An 18,115-nucleotide genomic window follows, 5' to 3' on the forward strand; every position below is an offset into this window, starting at 1 on the left:
AATATGTTTATTTTGACAAATAAAATATAGACTCTTCTTACGAATTAAGAAAGTTTATTCATATACATTTTTTGTAAAAAAATTATTTAAAACACTTTCGACATTCACTTCATCCAAAAGTCCAATTTCAATTGCTATCAAAGTAAGCCCATTTATCATATATGGTACGAGTAATATTGTTATTCATAAATATATATAAGATCTTAAAAATTCCGCAATTCCCGGACGCCCTCTCTGTCAATATAAAATAATGACCTCTTATTAAATGAAATCATTTTTTCAGATTTGAATAATAGAAGTCATAATCATTATATGTATAATTACTTGTCAATCTAGTTAGGTTACATGTTAAGTAGTGTTAAACTGCAAGCCAAACGGAGGCCTGGCTCTCTTTTTCAGTTAGTTATAACTTCAAATGTTAGTTAACAATGGTTTTATCAAAGATGGCGCTGGAAGGATTGTTGTTAATGAATATTTTTATTAAAAGAATGTCGTTAATTATGGTAAGCTGTTGTTTCTCTAAATCCCTATCATGTTGTAAAGTTAATTGTAAGTTATCTGAAATTTTAAACTCAAAGTAATTATCATTACAAGTAGCCGCCAGCCTCTTCCGTATTTTATTCTTTTTGCCAAAATATTATGTATTTCATTAAAGAGACTTAATCCAGTTTGGACAAACCCCAAAACCGGTGATACGATCATATTGACAAACAAATAAACGAGCTAAATGAATATCCGTTTTGTTTCCAGATCGCTTAACATACAGAATATAAATATTATTTGAACTGAAAAAGATTACAATAATTTCCTAAAAAATCCATCCTACACCATCTCCAAAATCAGTAGCATCACAATTGACCTTCACACAATTAATTTTAGTTGTAATCCAATGTTCAGAAGTGATTGAAGGTACAGATGTCCTCGTAATATGAACAATTTTCCGTTGTGAAAGGTGAACTTTTGCGATTTTCACCACCGATTCAGACTCGATGCGATCTTTTAAGATTTCCCGAAACACCAATTGAATCATTCTCAACGATACAAAACAACAAGTCAAAAATATTAAAAAGATACTGACCACTCCAAAAATTTATTAAAACTGCATTTATGAGTTCCTTTTTCTGTAAGATAATTTTTTAATCTATAGGTTAGTTAGTATCTAAAGTTCATTTAAATACACTTCTCTATATACTAATAATCTTGTTGAAACAAAAATTTCTACTATCTAGTACTCATTTGCTCTGACAAAAATTGCAGGTAGACAAATTTGTTTAAGTCAATGCCAATATTTTAAAGTAAATTTTTGGTCATTTTAAATGTATAGATATTAATCGAGTAAGAATAGGTATTATAATGTGTGTACCGTTTATCAACATGTAAAAAAAGAATCTGGATATGAGAAAATTCATACTATCGATCAAACATATTCAGTTTAATTTTAACTCTAGTTTAATTTTTCTGTACACATCTAAAAATGTATTGACCGTATAATAAAAATTACTATTTTAAAAAAAATCTTTTTGTAAGTTATATATTTTTTTTTAAAAATGTAAAAGTTATTATTTTAGTTATAGTATCAAAGCACTTAAAAATATGCGAAAAAAATCAAATTAACTATTAAAAAATAGAGGGAGTACGTGGTAACACATTTATATTTCATGTTACCTGTTATTAGGGCATATAATAATGTTGCAACTCATCAAGTAGTAGTTGATAGATCTCAATGTCTTTTGGATTCTGTATGGGTCTCACTCCAATATGTGTTTGCATGTTTGATGGTAAACTCTAAAGGCGTTGATTGTGGTGGAAGGATATTATTTATATATACTGAATTTTAATAATATATTATTCAATTTGTAATATAAACTTTTAAAAATTTGTTCAACATAAAATCTAAAATATAAAAAGACGGAGCAATCGGAGGTTTAGAGGATGTTAAGGGAAATCAGTTTAAGATTATTATACATACATGAGATATGGTTATTTTCATTATAATTAAACAAATTATGGCGATTTCATTATAAAAATTCTGTCACAAATGACAATGTGCTCGTAATATAAACTTCACCATTTATATTAGGCATAGCTAGATTTGAAAATTTTGAGGGGCATGTTGGGGATGTCAAGTACAAAATTTATTTGAATAATCCTAAATTTTGGATAATAATTAACTTTGTGTAGAGCTTGGAAAAGAGGCGTTTATTTTCTTCTGATGATTTCACAATGTCCATTTTGTACATCTATCAAGAGTGACCAGCATACATGGTGAGACTAACAAAATGAAAAATAAGAAGCAAAGACACACAAGACTGATAAGAGTACCCTACTAACAATATGAAATATAGTGGGAGGTTAGAATTCAGCAATCAAAGTCCCATGAGAATCAAAATAGAGATCGTCTTTCTCGCAATTACATAATACCACTGGTAGTGGAGCCTGCACTTTAAGTTGTTGTCTAGCCGATTGGACTGTGTGAAGTGTGATTGTTTACTATATATGCATTTTTTAAAAATAAATTCGTACAGATTATAAAATTATTTTCTTAAGAGATAGAGTTATTAACGGAACGAATTCAACTAGGCAAACCCATAAATAGAAATTACTGGTGGTGATGTTCGCAGTTCGAATTAGATCCATTTTGAGATAAAAATTTAACCAAACCAAATATTCTTACATACATGTACTTAACTAAATATGTCAGGAGTTGGTAGTACAAATTTATTTATTTTTTTGTCATTTTTAATAACTTTTCATTTTTTTATATATAAGTGCTAGTCTAACTTAAATTCTAGCATCCTCTACTTGTGATTATATAATTATAAATAAAATTAAATATAACTTAAATTATAAAAAAAATTACTAATCTCATAGGGATACTTAACTTTTTTGATTAAAATACTTTATAAAATATACATATTTATATTTTAAAATATTAATAAAAATTATTAATTTTTATTTTTTTGAATTCACATATTCCCTACCTGAATCCGCCGTTATTCTCCAAAACATTTTATTTATGGCAGGGTATCTCCTTTGATAGAGGAGTACCAAGTCAAAGACCTCGGGGTTAATATAAAATTAATAGTTTTTTTCAAATGAATGTAAATTATTCAAGAGGAAATGGGTAAATCATTAATGGTAATTGTACCATTGTTGATTGGGATTAATATAATCAACCAATCATTCTAAAAAGGACTAATAATTTCAGAAGGACCAACAATAGAAGGTTCCACATTGCTTTTGAGTTGATGAACCAAGACAAGAGGCGCAAATTCAATGGCTTAGGATGATTGCACGTGAAGTAACTAAAGTTTGGAGCCTCGGACCGGCCAATTCATTGTTAAACAATAGTAGCACAATACACATCTGCAAATGCAAAATCAATTACAGTACGTATATAGCCATGCAGGTGTGCTACTGCTGAAATGATGGGACGATTTTCATTATTATAACTCATTGTTCATTTGATGGTTAATTTAATTAAATATAAAAACGTGTCATCAACTACTAAGCAAGTTTGTATGTACAAAATACAAATGGGTAAAAGAACTAACATTTGTCTTGCCCCTGCACCGTACCCAAACACGAGACTAAATCAATGTTGATCGTATATTTTCGTGTTTGTGAATATATAAAATTAAATTAAAATTATGTATTTTTGTGTTTGTAAATATACATGAAATTAAATTAGGATTGTATATTTTCGTGTTCGTATTTTTTTTAAAATTTATAGGTGGAGTATTACTAAGTGTTAGAGAAAGATTTTAACAAAATCATATAATTAACGCCCACTCTCACTCGAAAGTTCATATATGAAAAGAATAGTAGAACACTGACATTAATATTTGGGATATTAGTTATTTTTAATGTTCATAATAAATTGTAAGAATATTAAAATTGATAAAGATTCAAACTTAAATTTTTTTTAGTGTAAATTCTGATATCATTAAATAATCAATTAATCTAAAATTTCAAGATGTTAAGCAAAAACCTAATAATATCATATAATTAACACTTGACAATATGCATAGTAGCACGTGGCAGTTTGATTCGTTAGAAAGAGAAGCAGGACACGTCTGGATGATACATTGATTAAATGCGAGGATATACAAGAATTTGGGTAAAACACAAGGATATATACCAGCACAGCAGTATGTTCTACTTTTGGTATTTTATTCATTCGTGTACGGTATCACATACAATGGTGATTTGTAATACAAAACATTATCCTAACTTACATTACTTTGGTTCTTTTCGTGTGCATAAACTACCGGTTTTACCTAACTCTCAAGGCATCTTTTCAAGTTTATAATATTTCCTTTTGATAATATATAGTTTAACACCAAAAACTACACACTTTTCTTATGAACACTTTCATTTTTATGTTACTTTTGTAATATATGATAGCATGGAGATATGATAACGTGAGCATGTGATTAAGCTCAAAGATTGGTGCGGAAATTAGCCTTTTTATGAAAAATCCAAAATTGTTCTTTTAAGATCCACTTGATTAATTCAGCCCATCAAACACAGAATAAAGATCGCACATTTAAAATTTAAAAAAGACAAAAAATTTAGAATATGGGTTTTTAATATCATCTACGATAAAACAAAATTTTATGATTTATTTACCGACTATCTTGCACATTTTAAATTAATGAATTCGGATAATATAATTATTTTCAAAAAGAAAACTCGGATAATATAATCTTAACTTGTCATATAATAAAACAACTATCTCATGTTTTATGATCGGAGATTCTTGATATCTCACAAAATATTAATGATTGAAATTAAAAATACTTGACTGATTTAATAAATTGTTAATAAATCGTCATTGCTTGATAAATTATAAATTAATAACTTTATCAATTAGTTCCGATTTAAAAAATACGCAGAGGTCATTAGTATTCAAAAAATTTAGAAAATTGAAAAGAACATAACGAAGAAAACAAACAGTTTTGCTATAAAAGTGGGGCCATGAAGGTAGATACATTCATAATTATACTAACAGCAACAAGAGAGTAATATCAGTACCGAATCATATCTCATATCTACATCTCTCTCTTTCCTATTCTGGTGGTGTTTTAGTTTTAAGAGAGAGAGAGAGACACTTTAAAAAGCAAACGGAACTATTTTTCACTACTTAAATGAAATGTTGGTGAAGTTGCCGGAAAAATACATTATTTGGCCGGAATATCAAGAATCAAAGATGATCCATAATGCAGTCGTCGGAGATCAGCCGGAATGTTGTTCAGAAAGGACAGTAGTGGTGGGAGTGAAGATGGACTCACATAGTAAAGAATTACTTACGTGGGCTCTCGTTAAAGTTGCGCAAACTGGTGATCGTGTCATTGCTCTTCATGTTCTTGGTGATCACGGTTAGATTTTTGTTTGAAATTTTTTTATTTTATATTTATGATATGGTTTTATTTTTTGCAAATTCGATTTTTTTTAAAAAAATTTGTTACATGAGAATGAAATTTACATGCACTAGGGCAGTGATAAATGATTTAATTAGTTACACATGCTCGCGCACCCATCTTGTCTTTTCAAGTTTCGAACCCTTGATATCTCGTAAAGCAAAGAGAGAAATGCCACTGTACCAAGAGGTGTTGAGTAGTGATCAATAATCATGTTATGTATCTTGCATGTATAAATCATTTACTTCGAATTTTCAGTTTGTAAGCTAAATTAGTTTGTAATTGAACGTTTAGGCGTTAATTAGGAGTTTTAGTTATGGAATAATTTGTTGAATTTGTGTATTGTAGAAATTGTGGATCAAGATGGGAAATCATCTTTGCTGTCGCTGGTAAAAGCTTTTGATTCTGTTCTTGCTGTTTATGAAGGCTTCTGCAACTTGAAACAGGTTACACATTTTTTTCCCTTTTAAATACAAGTTTTACCCTTAAAATTTCTTTTGTTTTGGATTTTTCGCAATCTGCTTGATTTCCTCAGATATGAAATTCTTTGTTTATGCTTGTGTTTCCTCAGTGTTGTTGATTTACCTTTGCAACAAGGCAAAATATTAATGAGTTTCCAGAGATAATAGAGATGTTGTCGGTGGATATCAACAGTAGCTACAAGCAATTTGTCTTTTTTACTTTTAGATATTTTTCTTATAAGTGTGTTGGGGTTTTTAGTTAATAAGTACTTTCTAATCAGGAAAACAATGAGTAATTTAAATTTACTTTAGCTCACTCTTGAAGACTTATGTTGAGATCTTTTACAGGTGGACCTTAAACTCAAGATCTGTAGAGGATCATCAGTTCGAAAAATACTAGTTCGTGAAGCAAAAGCTTACTTTGCAACTGAAGTTATAGTAGGCACTGCTCAAAATCATCATTCACTTCGCTCTTCTGTTTCAGTGGCAAAATACTGTGCTAAGAAACTATCGAAAAATTGTTCCGTACTTGCTGTAAATAATGGAAAAATTGCATTTCATAAAGAAACTTCTTCGAGATCTAATATCGGTGCTGCAAAAGGTGTTTAATTAGTTTAGATGTTTACATGAAACAAATGCTATTTGATTGTAGAGATGTTTGTGACTATCTATTTTCTACAGGAGCTGAAGAGCATCATAGGAACGGCATATTGTCTGCACTTCAGAGCTCAGTGAGTAAGGAACATGAGATATTGCTTGACGGAAGTTTGGCAAATTCCATGTTAAAATGTGGACTTGATACTTCTACAAAATTAGAACAGACCTTACCAAAGTCTGGTGCTGATCTGAATGAGAGTGTTAATAATTGTTCGATTTGCTCACCTGATTGTCGTTCTACGGATAATACATGTGCCTTGTTAATAGAAGACTCTTCTGCGGATGGTGATGAATGCAACTCTATGGCTATAGTGCCTGTACAGAAGCCAATAGTTCCATCCAGGTCATGGTCTCTGTCGAGGAGAGAGTCACCTGAACAGAAACCTGGATGGCCACTTCTTTGCCGAGCTATTTCAACAAATTGGGACACTGGCAGGACTATGTTCCCTTTGGTGAGGCAGATCTCTGTTGTTCAATGGGCAATGCGGTTGCCTAGTAGAAGTTGTTCTTCAAGCTTTGATTCTAGTGACAAACAAAGCTTTTTTCAGTGTAATGAAGGTCAATTTTCAGAATTAAATGGCGAAAATGGCGCAATTGTTCCTGTTGGTGACAGAGGTTTGAATTCCCCATCTTCTCCAAGTAGTACTACAAAAAGCCTGCCAGAAGAACTGGAGGGTCTTTATGAAAAGTACTCAGCAACTTGCAGATTATTTCAATACAACGAGCTTCTTTCAGCAACGTCCAAATTTAGTCCTGGTTTGCTTCTACCGAAGTCTATACAATTACTTGAATAGACCTTTGTTCCCAGATATATCTGCACTTACTGAAATTTTATTAATATTTTTTTATTTCAGACAACCTGATCGGAAAAGGTGGCAATAGCGAGGTTTACAGATGTTGTCTACCTGATGGCAAAGAACTTGCTGTGAAGGTTCTCAAGCAATCTGAAGACATTTTAAAAGAATTTGTTATGGAGATTGAGATAATTACTTCTCTGTGTCACAAAAACATCATCTCTCTTTTTGGATTCTGTTTTGAGGACAACAACCTCCTCTTAGTTTATGATTTCTTGTCGAGAGGAAGTCTTGAGGACAATCTTCATGGTTAGTTATCGTGATTACTGGATCAAAAGTCTTATCTTTTACAATGCTATCTCTGACCCCATTGGATACCCCTCTAAATGCAGGTAACAAGAAAGATGCTTTTGCATTCGGATGGAGTGAGAGATATAAGGTGGCTGTGGGTATAGCTGAGGCTCTTCTATATCTACACAATACATGTTCTCAACCTGTGATCCATAGAGATGTGAAATCCTCAAATATTCTCCTTTCTGATGATTTTGAGCCACAGGTATCGTTTTTGTTCCCCTTCAATTTCTCGAACTCTTAGCCACAAGAAAATGTCGATGTTCATGGTCTGTTGTTTATTGTTTGCAGCTCTCTGATTTTGGACTCGCTAAATGGGCATCAACCACCTCATCATACTTGACGTGCACTGATGTAGCAGGAACATTTGGGTTAGTACCTTTCTGGACCATCCAATGGTTTTGAAGATTGAAGTTTTGTTTTGTAAAATCCACCTATTTTTGTATTCCCGCGGAGACATCAGATCTATATTTATCATGAGAAAAAAGTTTTTATAAAGGAAACTGCTAGTAATTTAGCATAAATTATCAGAACTTCTTTATAATCCACAAAGTAGTTACTGATCATTGACTAGTTTTCTATGAAACAAATTCCCTGCAGTTACTTGGCTCCTGAGTACTTCATGTACGGAAAAGTGAATGACAAGATTGACGTGTTTGCGTTTGGCGTTGTACTTCTTGAACTTCTTTCAGGAAGAAAGCCTATAAGCAGTGTTAATCCCAAAGGGCAAGAGAGCTTGGTTATGTGGGTATGTCTTTTGCTTACTAATATCTATTTGGCCTTTAGAGGTCTGTTTTAGTTTCACTTTTAACCGAACGCCTAATATCATATTTGAACACAGGCGAGGCCAATTTTGAATGAAGGAAAATTTGTCCAAATTTTAGACCCAAGCTTGGACACCGACTATGACTGTGACCTGATGGAAAGGATGGTGTTAGCTGCTACCCTTTGTATCAGACGTTCACCACGAGCTAGGCCGCAAATCACCCCTGTAAGTCCTGTCAAGCTTCTGTATTTGTTTGCTTGTGTTTTCTCCCAATCATGCAAGGTTTCCCTAACCAAAAAAAATGAAAAATTGCACAACTATATCTTACGGATTCATCATTTGATGGAGATGATTACATAGGCGGCCTTTATAATTTGGATTTTTCAGACATCATCCTACTCGATATTTGTGGATTATCATAGACTGTTAAGAAAATTCTCTGATCTCTTATCATACTGACAATTTTCGGGCTCTTTCGTGTTTAATCAACTTGGACAAACCACTTCTTACTAACATCGCTAGAGTAAGCATGTAATTACCAGGGACAAAGCTTCTTGAACAACTTTATAACTTCTTTATATTTGATCACAGATTTTAAAGCTCCTCCAAGGTGATGTTGAGATGATGAAGTGGGCAAGAGTCCAAGTAGATACTTCAGAAAATTGTGATGCCATATTACCAAATAGTACTTCAGAAGAGTGTGATACATTTGATGATGACGGATTATCATCTTTAAATCTTAAAAACCACCTAAACCTCGCATTACTTGATGTCGAGGAAGAGTCTCTTTCCACAAGCAGCATTGAACAAAGTATCACACTTGAGGACTATCTGGGGGACAGATGGAGCCGCTCATCAAGCTTCGACTAACAATCAATCATAATGGCTCATAATTCTTTTGTATATTCTTCGTTCTCTTTTTCTTGGCTTGGCAACTTTCGAATGCTTTTTATGGGTGCTAGATGAGAGGTTGTTTGCTGGTTTGTCCTCCTCCCCCGAGCCTTTTTCTTTTGAAAATGTTAGTTCTGCTCTCTCCTAAATTGGAAGTTCGGAACTAAGATTTGTACTTGATGCGATGATTCAAATGTTGTTGATGAAGCGAGTGTAAGTAACGGATGCCGGCATATATTTTTGTTGAAGATAAATAAAAGTGATTATGCTTTCTGATTGGCATTTTGATTTGTTATATGGTTGCACTGAGAGGACACAAGAAATGTCTATGTTTACATCGAAATCTCTAGCACTAAATGACTGGATCAAGTGCTTCTTCTGGTAGCATTTTAACTATGAAACCAGCTGCATTCATTCCATTCTACTGGATCTCAGTTTTACTTTTATTAGTTTGAAAATTTCTTGTTAGCGTTTTTGTTTACACACAAGTGAAGTTAGCCTAATTACCATTTACAATCATTATGACTCAGTTTGAATGTAAAAAGTAACCATTGTACAAAAAGCTTGCCAGAATTAAAAATTTGGACCAAAAACACTGACAGAATAAGTATTCGGTATTCTATATGTTCATTTAAAAAGTGGGATGAACGTATAAGTTTTTACCTCCTCAATTTCACAAATTTTAGAGACGAAAATTGTTTATTAAAAAATGTCGTGGGCTTTTAACTTGGAAGAAAACGCTGCAGGTTTTTTTTTTCTTTGTTTGAAAACGCTGCAGGATCTCGGGTTCAGGCTCGGTTCAAAAGTCAGTTTTTTTTACAACAAATTAGTTTTTAAATTAAAAATTTGGTCAAGTGTGAAATCTTTAATATTAATGTTTGATAGTTAATTTTTTGAAATAACATTTTGTCTTAAAAATTAATTTTGAAAAATCTAATGAGAGGAGTTTTTTCAACTTATGTATAAAAAAACTAATTGAAATAATTATTTATCAAACAGTTTTATTCAAAGCAACTAATTTAATCAACTAGTCAAAACAGCTAATTCAAATCGATACAGCTAACGACTAACCGCTAATTGCCAAACGGGACCTTAATCGAAATTGAACAATGTATGTTTATCTTTATCTACTTGTGTAGCGAGTTGAAATAGATTTAAAGTTAAAATAACAGATTAAAGTTAGAAGTTGGCACGACGAAGTGGTTTATGGTTTGTATGTCCTTACCCGAGGATTAAGACGAAGTGGTTTATGGTTTGTATGTCCTTACTCGAGGATTAAACCTAAAACGTAGTTTTAGAAAATGGGGTTGAGGCCATATGCAGATGTTTGTATCTAGGTTTTGGAGACTTGGTGGATAGATTTCCTACTTAGATGATAACTCGGACTCCTTGAGGCGGTTAATTTTAGATCATTCCTTGTATAATGGAGTTTCATTGTTGAACGAGATATGTCGTGTTCATGGCCTGTCCGATTGGGCTCGTTGATATGGTATAAAAATAATCCTAACTACGTAATAAATAAGCGCATTAAGTATGTCTGATTTGGTCCAAAGATGAAACCCAGTTATTAAGGCCCAACAATTAGTATGACATTAATTGGGTTCCAAGGGCCCACAAATCAAGATTTTTGTTAGAAGCAATTGATGATATCAAACAGAAACTATCAGAAGTTCATTTAAGAACTTATACATTAACGGATGCTGATGACAACATCAACGGATGATGAAATATCAACGGATGATAGGATATCAACAGATGATGATGTCAACGGATAATGAAATCAGTATTTGTCACATCAGTTAATCTTTGAGGAGGAAAAGGAAACAGAAATTTCAAGACGGTGAAGGACTTTATCTCAGAAGCAATAGTATAGGTTTCCTTGTTGTTCATAGAATTGGATTCCTTATACATTGGTAGTTGTGCTCTATATAAAGCACAGATTAGATTCATGTTATAAGTATTGCGACATTGTTATATCTTTTGCATAACCTAGCAGCTCTCAATGATATTTGTTTATCCTTTCGAGAGAGTACATGCGTAATAAGTTTTTATCAGTTAATATAAAAATTGTTGATTCTGTTGAAGTTTTGTCGAGTTGATTATATTAACTGTATTCACCCCCTCCCCCTCTACAGTTGATTAAGGGCCTAACAATTGGTATCAGAGTTTGTTGTTAACGTACAAACAGTTTAAGATCTGAAGATTAATCAACTATGTCAGACAAATGAGAAGAAAAAACACAGAATCTGGATCCGAAGCCACAACCCCCAGCCACATCAAAGATAAGCAGCAACATGAGTAGGTTTGAAGCAATCAAGGTGCCCATCATGAAAGTGCATGGATATCCAATATGGGAAGTCAGGATGGTCATGTGCTTGGAAGCCACAGATCCTGAATATCTGTACAGGATCTATGATGGTCCTCACAAACCAATGAAAGTAGTTGTTTCGCTTGCAGGAGAACCAGAGAAGATGATATACAAAGACATGAAGGACTATACTTGTGACGACTGAGAATTTTACGACGTAATTAAGTTAATAAAGTATGCTTTATGTGATGTGATTATAATTATGTGACTAAGTGCTGATTAATTATCTTTTCTGTATATTAGAATATAGGAGCGTAAATAAAAACGTTCCAATTTAAAGAGTCAGCTTAGGAGTTAAGTTGTGTCGTCGGGCCGTCAGGTAGAACGGAACCCGTCCTAATAAGGAGTTAAAGAATATAAAATGTGAATTATGTGTGATTGAATGAAATGAGTGTTTAAATAAAGTATTTCGTCCTAAGTGACGTGTCGATTGGTAATGATAATGAGAAGCGTAATCGAAACGCTGAGCGTCGGGCTGAACGTGACCCGGTACGCGTAGAAAAGGATAAAGATTAAAGAGGGATAAAATCTATGATCAGACCTGAGTCATTATATGATCGTATATGTGTGATTTCTTGTCTGTGTGCATGACTATGTGCTCTGTGATATTTTTTATGAATTTAAAGAAATTATTTGATTTAAATAAAGGTTTATTTAACCTTCGCGTATTTTTATAAAATTATCCGAGTAAGATAAAAACATGGGATTTGTTTTGTTATCTTCATAGTAGTCCTAGAGACTTTTTAAAAATGATGAAAGGATTTATTTGGTGGTCTTTGTATTTTAAATTGATTTTTAAGTGGAAAAGTGTTATTAAAGCTCGAACTTGCGAAAATCATATAAAATTAACCGTTTGCTCAAAAATCTATTATGAGTAATGGTTGGAAAGCTAATTTCGAGATCTACGTTTCAAAATTGTCAATCGCTATAATTTCCAACTTTTTGAGAGAGATATATTTATTTTTCCACCAATAATCTATGGGAGTAAAAAGAGAAAGGAAAATCACTTTATAAAAGGTAATTAGAAATGTACCAAATTGCCCTTGATTTTGATTGAGTATAAAACTTATCCTTTCCCCCCTTTCCTTTCTTTTTTCCCGAGCACATCAATCTCTCTTCTCTCTTTCTTTCTCACACTCTCTCTCGGCTACTCTCTCTCTCTCTCTCTCTCTCTCTGTGTTCTTCTTCTTTTCTCTTGTTAAACTCCTTGCTTCTTTGATAACTGTCACCAATCCTTCTCAAAATCTCTTGATTAACACATATAAGTGATTATTGGAGTGTGCATGTGTGTGTTTATGCTTGCATGCGAAGTGTGTGTGTGTGTTTGGGTTCGGTTTTGAGCCGAGACCCCGGGTTTGCTTGATCAATTCTTGTTTCTGTGATTATTGAGATGTAATCATATTGCATGTAATGTTGCTGCATTTTTTTAGAGAATCGGAGGTTTTATGGTTGGATACCCTCGAATGAGGGCACCACCGTGAAGCCACCGCCACCGGTGATGAACTCCGGTGAACCGGTGGTGAGTTGTGATGTTGAACTCTAATACCATAAAATTTGATTTTGGTGTTTGCATGTTTGGATCGTTTAAATTTCAAAAAGGGTTTTGATTTCCAAATGTTAAATTGATAAGTGTTTATTAGAAATGAGTTGTCGATTTGATTATGGGTTGATTTGTGATTTAAGGATTAAGAGAAATCATTTGCATGTGTTGTTTTCTTGAAAAACCCGAATGGTTTTGATCCTTGGAGTGATTGATTTGATTTTTCTTGTTGAATAAAGTAATTATGGATTGTTATTAGAATGGTTAATGGATTAAAATGAGTGAAATTGTTATTGCATGCTAAGTTTTGGTCCGGGTTTGGTACTAATAAAAAGGGAATTAAAATTTTGTAACTTGATTCTTGGTTAATTAACTAGTCTTGAGATTTGCATGTTGATTTACAAGAGGAATTAGTGATGCATGTTAAAGTATAGCCTTGCATGTAAATGTCAAGTTAAAAATAAGCTAAAAAGGATGAGTGTTGGAATAATCTCAAGTTTTTAAGCAAATCTAATGCTTGCATGTCAATATTCGACCTTTAAATCGTGTTTTGTGAATATAGCCGAATGGAATGTAGGAATAAAAGGAATTGATTTGATGCTAAGTCAATGCATGAGTAATTTTAGAGATTATGTGATTTATATGTTTATTTGGGTTCGAATTTTGATGTTAAAAGAGAAGAGAATGATTCTTTTTAAAGATTTTTGATTATGTTATATGTTTATGTGAGCTAAGGTGGAGATTGATTGATTTTGATAACCATAAGTGATAGTTATGGTCATAAAGGTTTAGTTGTGAATAAATCGTGTACTCGTAAGAATTATATTAGTGTGATTTGAGAAATAGCTAAGGTTAAGCAAGTACTTTCGATTGTTAAGTATATAAAGATATAAAGATTACGAGAAAGGAATGTGTTATGTGTTATGTGCTTATGTGTATAAGCTATATTCGTATACTCGAGTCAAGGATATAATCAAGTTATCGTAATTGAGTGATCGTTCCGGGAACGAGAGTTGAGAAACTGATTAAGGTTTTGGTTTTGATTGGAGATTCGGAGCGTGAGGGCATTCAGGCTAGGAAAGGAAATAATATACTAGGTGGCAGTAGTTCAACCTTCAGGAAAGCAAATTCAGGCAAGTAACTCTGATTACTTGAGTAAATGGTTATAAAGAGAATGTTGTTCATACCATGTAGAGTATTGAACTGTTTAATTGTGAAACCCTAATATTGATTTGAGATACCCTGCCTTTGATCTTGATAAACTGTTATTGATAAGCTTACTGATTCAACCCTTTGGTAATCTGTCCTTTCTGTTCAAGTTAATTATTAAGCCATGAATTGTATTGAACCCTCTAATTATCCTTGTGAACCCTGTTTAATGATGCCTTATTTCCTGATCACCCTATTGATCCCTAAACAGATGTTGATCCTTCTAACTTAAGTGCCTTGTTATCCTTGATACAGAATCCTTAAGAATTGTTCCTTGCTTATCTTTAGAGTCCTTAAGAATTGTTCCTTGCTTATCTTTGAATCACTCCCTGAACTTTGTTTATCTTAAAATCTGACTTAAGAATGAGTTTCGACTCGAAAGAGTCCGAATGATTTCATATTCTTGGTAATGATAAAATGGATTTTAGAAAACCTATTTGTTTTTCCAACTCAAGGTTTTCCAAATAAATTCCTGATGGATTAGATTGGGACGTAAGAGGCTAGTGGGACTAGTCCAGTCATGGTAAGAGGCTAGCGGGGCTAGTCCAACTTAAGACTGAAATTATGCCGATTGGTACCTTAAAGACCAGATGGAGGTCGGTACGTGCTGATCACCCGTATTATAATGAAATGGAAAGATAAAGTGATCCAATCAAGGGTTCTAAATGATTATTTAAAAGGGAACTGAAAATTTCTGTTCAGTAAATTGATTCTTGAAAAAAATGAAAATGGTTTATATTATTTTGAAAAGAGTTGATTATGTCAATGTGAAGCTTAAGCTCGAGAACCCTGATTCTTAAATCTGTTGATCATATGATTGATTCCATATATTGAAATACTGTTGATTTCCTCTTTTTGAAAGATCTATTCTGATCCTTTCATGATTTGTGATGAATGTCGGCTTTCGACCTACGTTGAGCCTTGTTCCTTAAAAGCTCCATTTTGTTCCTTCAAAACCTTTCCTTAACCCAAAAGCTGGAAATCTGCCACCTAGAACTAATAAAGTAGAATGCCGTGAGTTTGGTAAAGTATATCGTGATTTGATATCGTAGAACTGCTTTATGGTTACTTGCTGAGTTTTATACCCATATGTTTTGTTTTAATCTAACCATGGCAGTTAAGCAAGAAGATGGTCAGGCTTAGGCGCACTGCTCATAAGAGCGTACCTGGTGGTCCCTACCGTGTTGAGGGCTTCCGGTTGCCATAGCAGGTAGTGGTATTTTTGAGTGAGCACGTGCCTAAAAGGAAATCTGTAAAGATACAATGGGTTATCTGTCGGTTCCCAGCCGGAATCGATATTGTTTATTTAATAATATTTTGGGGTTGTAAGTTATATCTTATGATTGGTAGTTATAATCTTGTCTCATACTTTATCCTGTTGATCCTTTTAGCGGTTAATCGGGGTTTATGCTTATTTAATTATTAGAGTAAAAGTGTGTGAGTCCTCATTTCCTAACCCCGAGATTGAGGGCGTCACAAGTTGGTATCAGAGCTACAGGATCTAGTCCCTGAGACAAGTTAGGAATAAAAAGGGTATTTTGGGAATATATGTATATCGCGAGAGAGTTCGACTCATATAGAGTTGAGTTAGACTATCAGGTATAGTCTAAGGAAAGTGTTTATTGGTGAAGTGGAAACTAGAGTTAGGGTGTGAGTTAGCTGGAAGCTTTATTTAACCCTAACATTATTTCTTGGTTGCTGTTTTGTGTTTTCTCTCAGTATCCTAGTAGTGGTAGTGACTCAGACTCAGAGATTAGTTTGACTGGTACCCCAGTGAACCCCATTCCACCCTTTTCAGAGGAGCCTGTGTATGTTAGTTCAGACCTAGAGGAGGACCCTTCTGAGAGTAGTGAGATCCCTATGCAGATTTCACCCTTGAGGCCAGATTCAGAGACCCCTGCCCCTGAGCCAGAGTCTGAGATGCCTAAGACTGTACCTGTCAGTGTTGGTGGCAAGTTAGCCCAGGATCGAGACTTTGTGTACTCCCGCATTCCTGAGTTGGGAGCTTTGGTGGATAGGCTAGCCAGAGAGTCTAGGCAGAGTGCTTCAGTTATGGATGATGAGTGGCGAGTTCGGGTGAAGATGGTGGAGCAGGTTGCCAGGAGGAGATTGGATGAGGGACCATCCACTAGTGATGCTGATGCTGAGGCCCAGAGGCTGCATAAGATCATTTGCTGGATGTTGGTTGTGTTGAGAGAGATTCTAGATGATTAGACGAGACTGTTGGTTGAGCCCGTAGATTGTTATTTTTCAGCGCCAGTAGGCTTTGGGATACTTGGTCAGATGTCGGGATCCCTTTTTCAATTATCTTGTTGTATTTCAGATCTGTGTTGTAGTAGTAGTAGTTGGAAGTTATGGGTAGATAGGGGGATATTTTCCAGTTTTTCCTCTGTTTAACCCTGCTATATTATTGTACCTTATTTCAGAACATGTGATAGCCAGACTTATCTTTATGTACCCTTGTTTAAATAAATCCATTGTCTTGTTTTCCATTGTGTACCTTAAATATCTCATAAACTGTTCTCAATACCATGTTTCTATACAACCATGTTTTCGCATAACCATGTTTAGAGATCATAAAACCCTATTTTGTGCCATGATAAAACAACACTGATATGAGAATTATGTAGTAATAGGATTGCATGGGCAAATTGGGTAAAACTTAAAACCCACAAAAGAGATTTCATAGAAACTGTTGTTATATATATGCCATGCCATCGTATTGCTAAATAATTGCTCAATCAGGTTTGTAAGAAATGGCCAACTCACCAGATCACCAAGAAGAAGAAATTCCCACCCAAGACCCAGAAGTAAACCCAGAAACCACCATGATGAGCAGACTTGCTCAGCTTTTGCAACAACCTGTGGCCCCTAAAGTTGGAAACTTTAAACACTTTCAATCTGTTCATCCCCCAGAGTTCTTAGGTTTTCCAGACCCGATTAAAGCTCAGTCGTGGTTGAGAGAAATGGAAAAAGTTTTTGAGTTAGCAGAAGTTAAGGACGATAAGAAAGCTCAGTATGCAATTTATTACCTGAAAGATGAAGCAAGTTTCTGGTGGGAGTCTTCAAAGGCATTGTTGGAAGGCAAACACTTAACATGGGAGAAGTTTACTGAGATGTTTCTGGAGAAGTATTTGCCAAGATATATGCAAGATCAGTTGGAAATGAAATTTCTGGATCTTAGACATGAGGATATGTCAGTAGCGGAGTATGAAGTGAAATTCTCGGAGTTGTCTAGATTCGTACCTGAGTATGTGAACACGGAAGCGAAGAAGGCTAAGAGGTTCCAACAGGGACTTAAGTCGTGGATTAGGAGTCAAATAGAAATGTTGGAGATCAAGAATTATGCTGCCTTAGTTTAAAAAGCAATGATAGTGGAAGGTGAGCGAGAATCTGCAAGAAGAGAAAATGAAGGAAGAAAAAGGAAATTTGAAAGCTCTGAGCAAGAGCAAGGGAGCTCAAAGTTTAGAGGAAGGTTTGGAAAGAATGGTGGAGGTCAGAACCAAAAGTTCCAGAAGTTTAAACCTGGTAACGGAGCTCAGAAGAACCGTTTCCAGAAAGCAGGACAACCGGGGAAGGATAGCAGACCCCAGATTCAAGAATGCAGGATTTGTGGAAAGAGACACCTGGGAAGGTGTAATAAGTTGGATGTAAC

The 18,115-nt window shown here is 34.1% G+C and overlaps 1 pseudogene; it reads left to right on the plus strand.

The window, feature by feature from the left end:
- The first annotated feature begins 5,021 nt into the window (after positions 1-5,021).
- Positions 5,022-9,625, plus strand: LOC141671875 (protein kinase STUNTED-like; annotated as a pseudogene).
- The last annotated feature ends 8,490 nt before the right edge of the window (positions 9,626-18,115 follow it).

Source organism: Apium graveolens, chromosome 7 (genome assembly GCF_009905375.1).
Source record: "Apium graveolens cultivar Ventura chromosome 7, ASM990537v1, whole genome shotgun sequence".
NCBI classification, from domain to species: Eukaryota; Viridiplantae; Streptophyta; class Magnoliopsida; order Apiales; family Apiaceae; genus Apium; species Apium graveolens.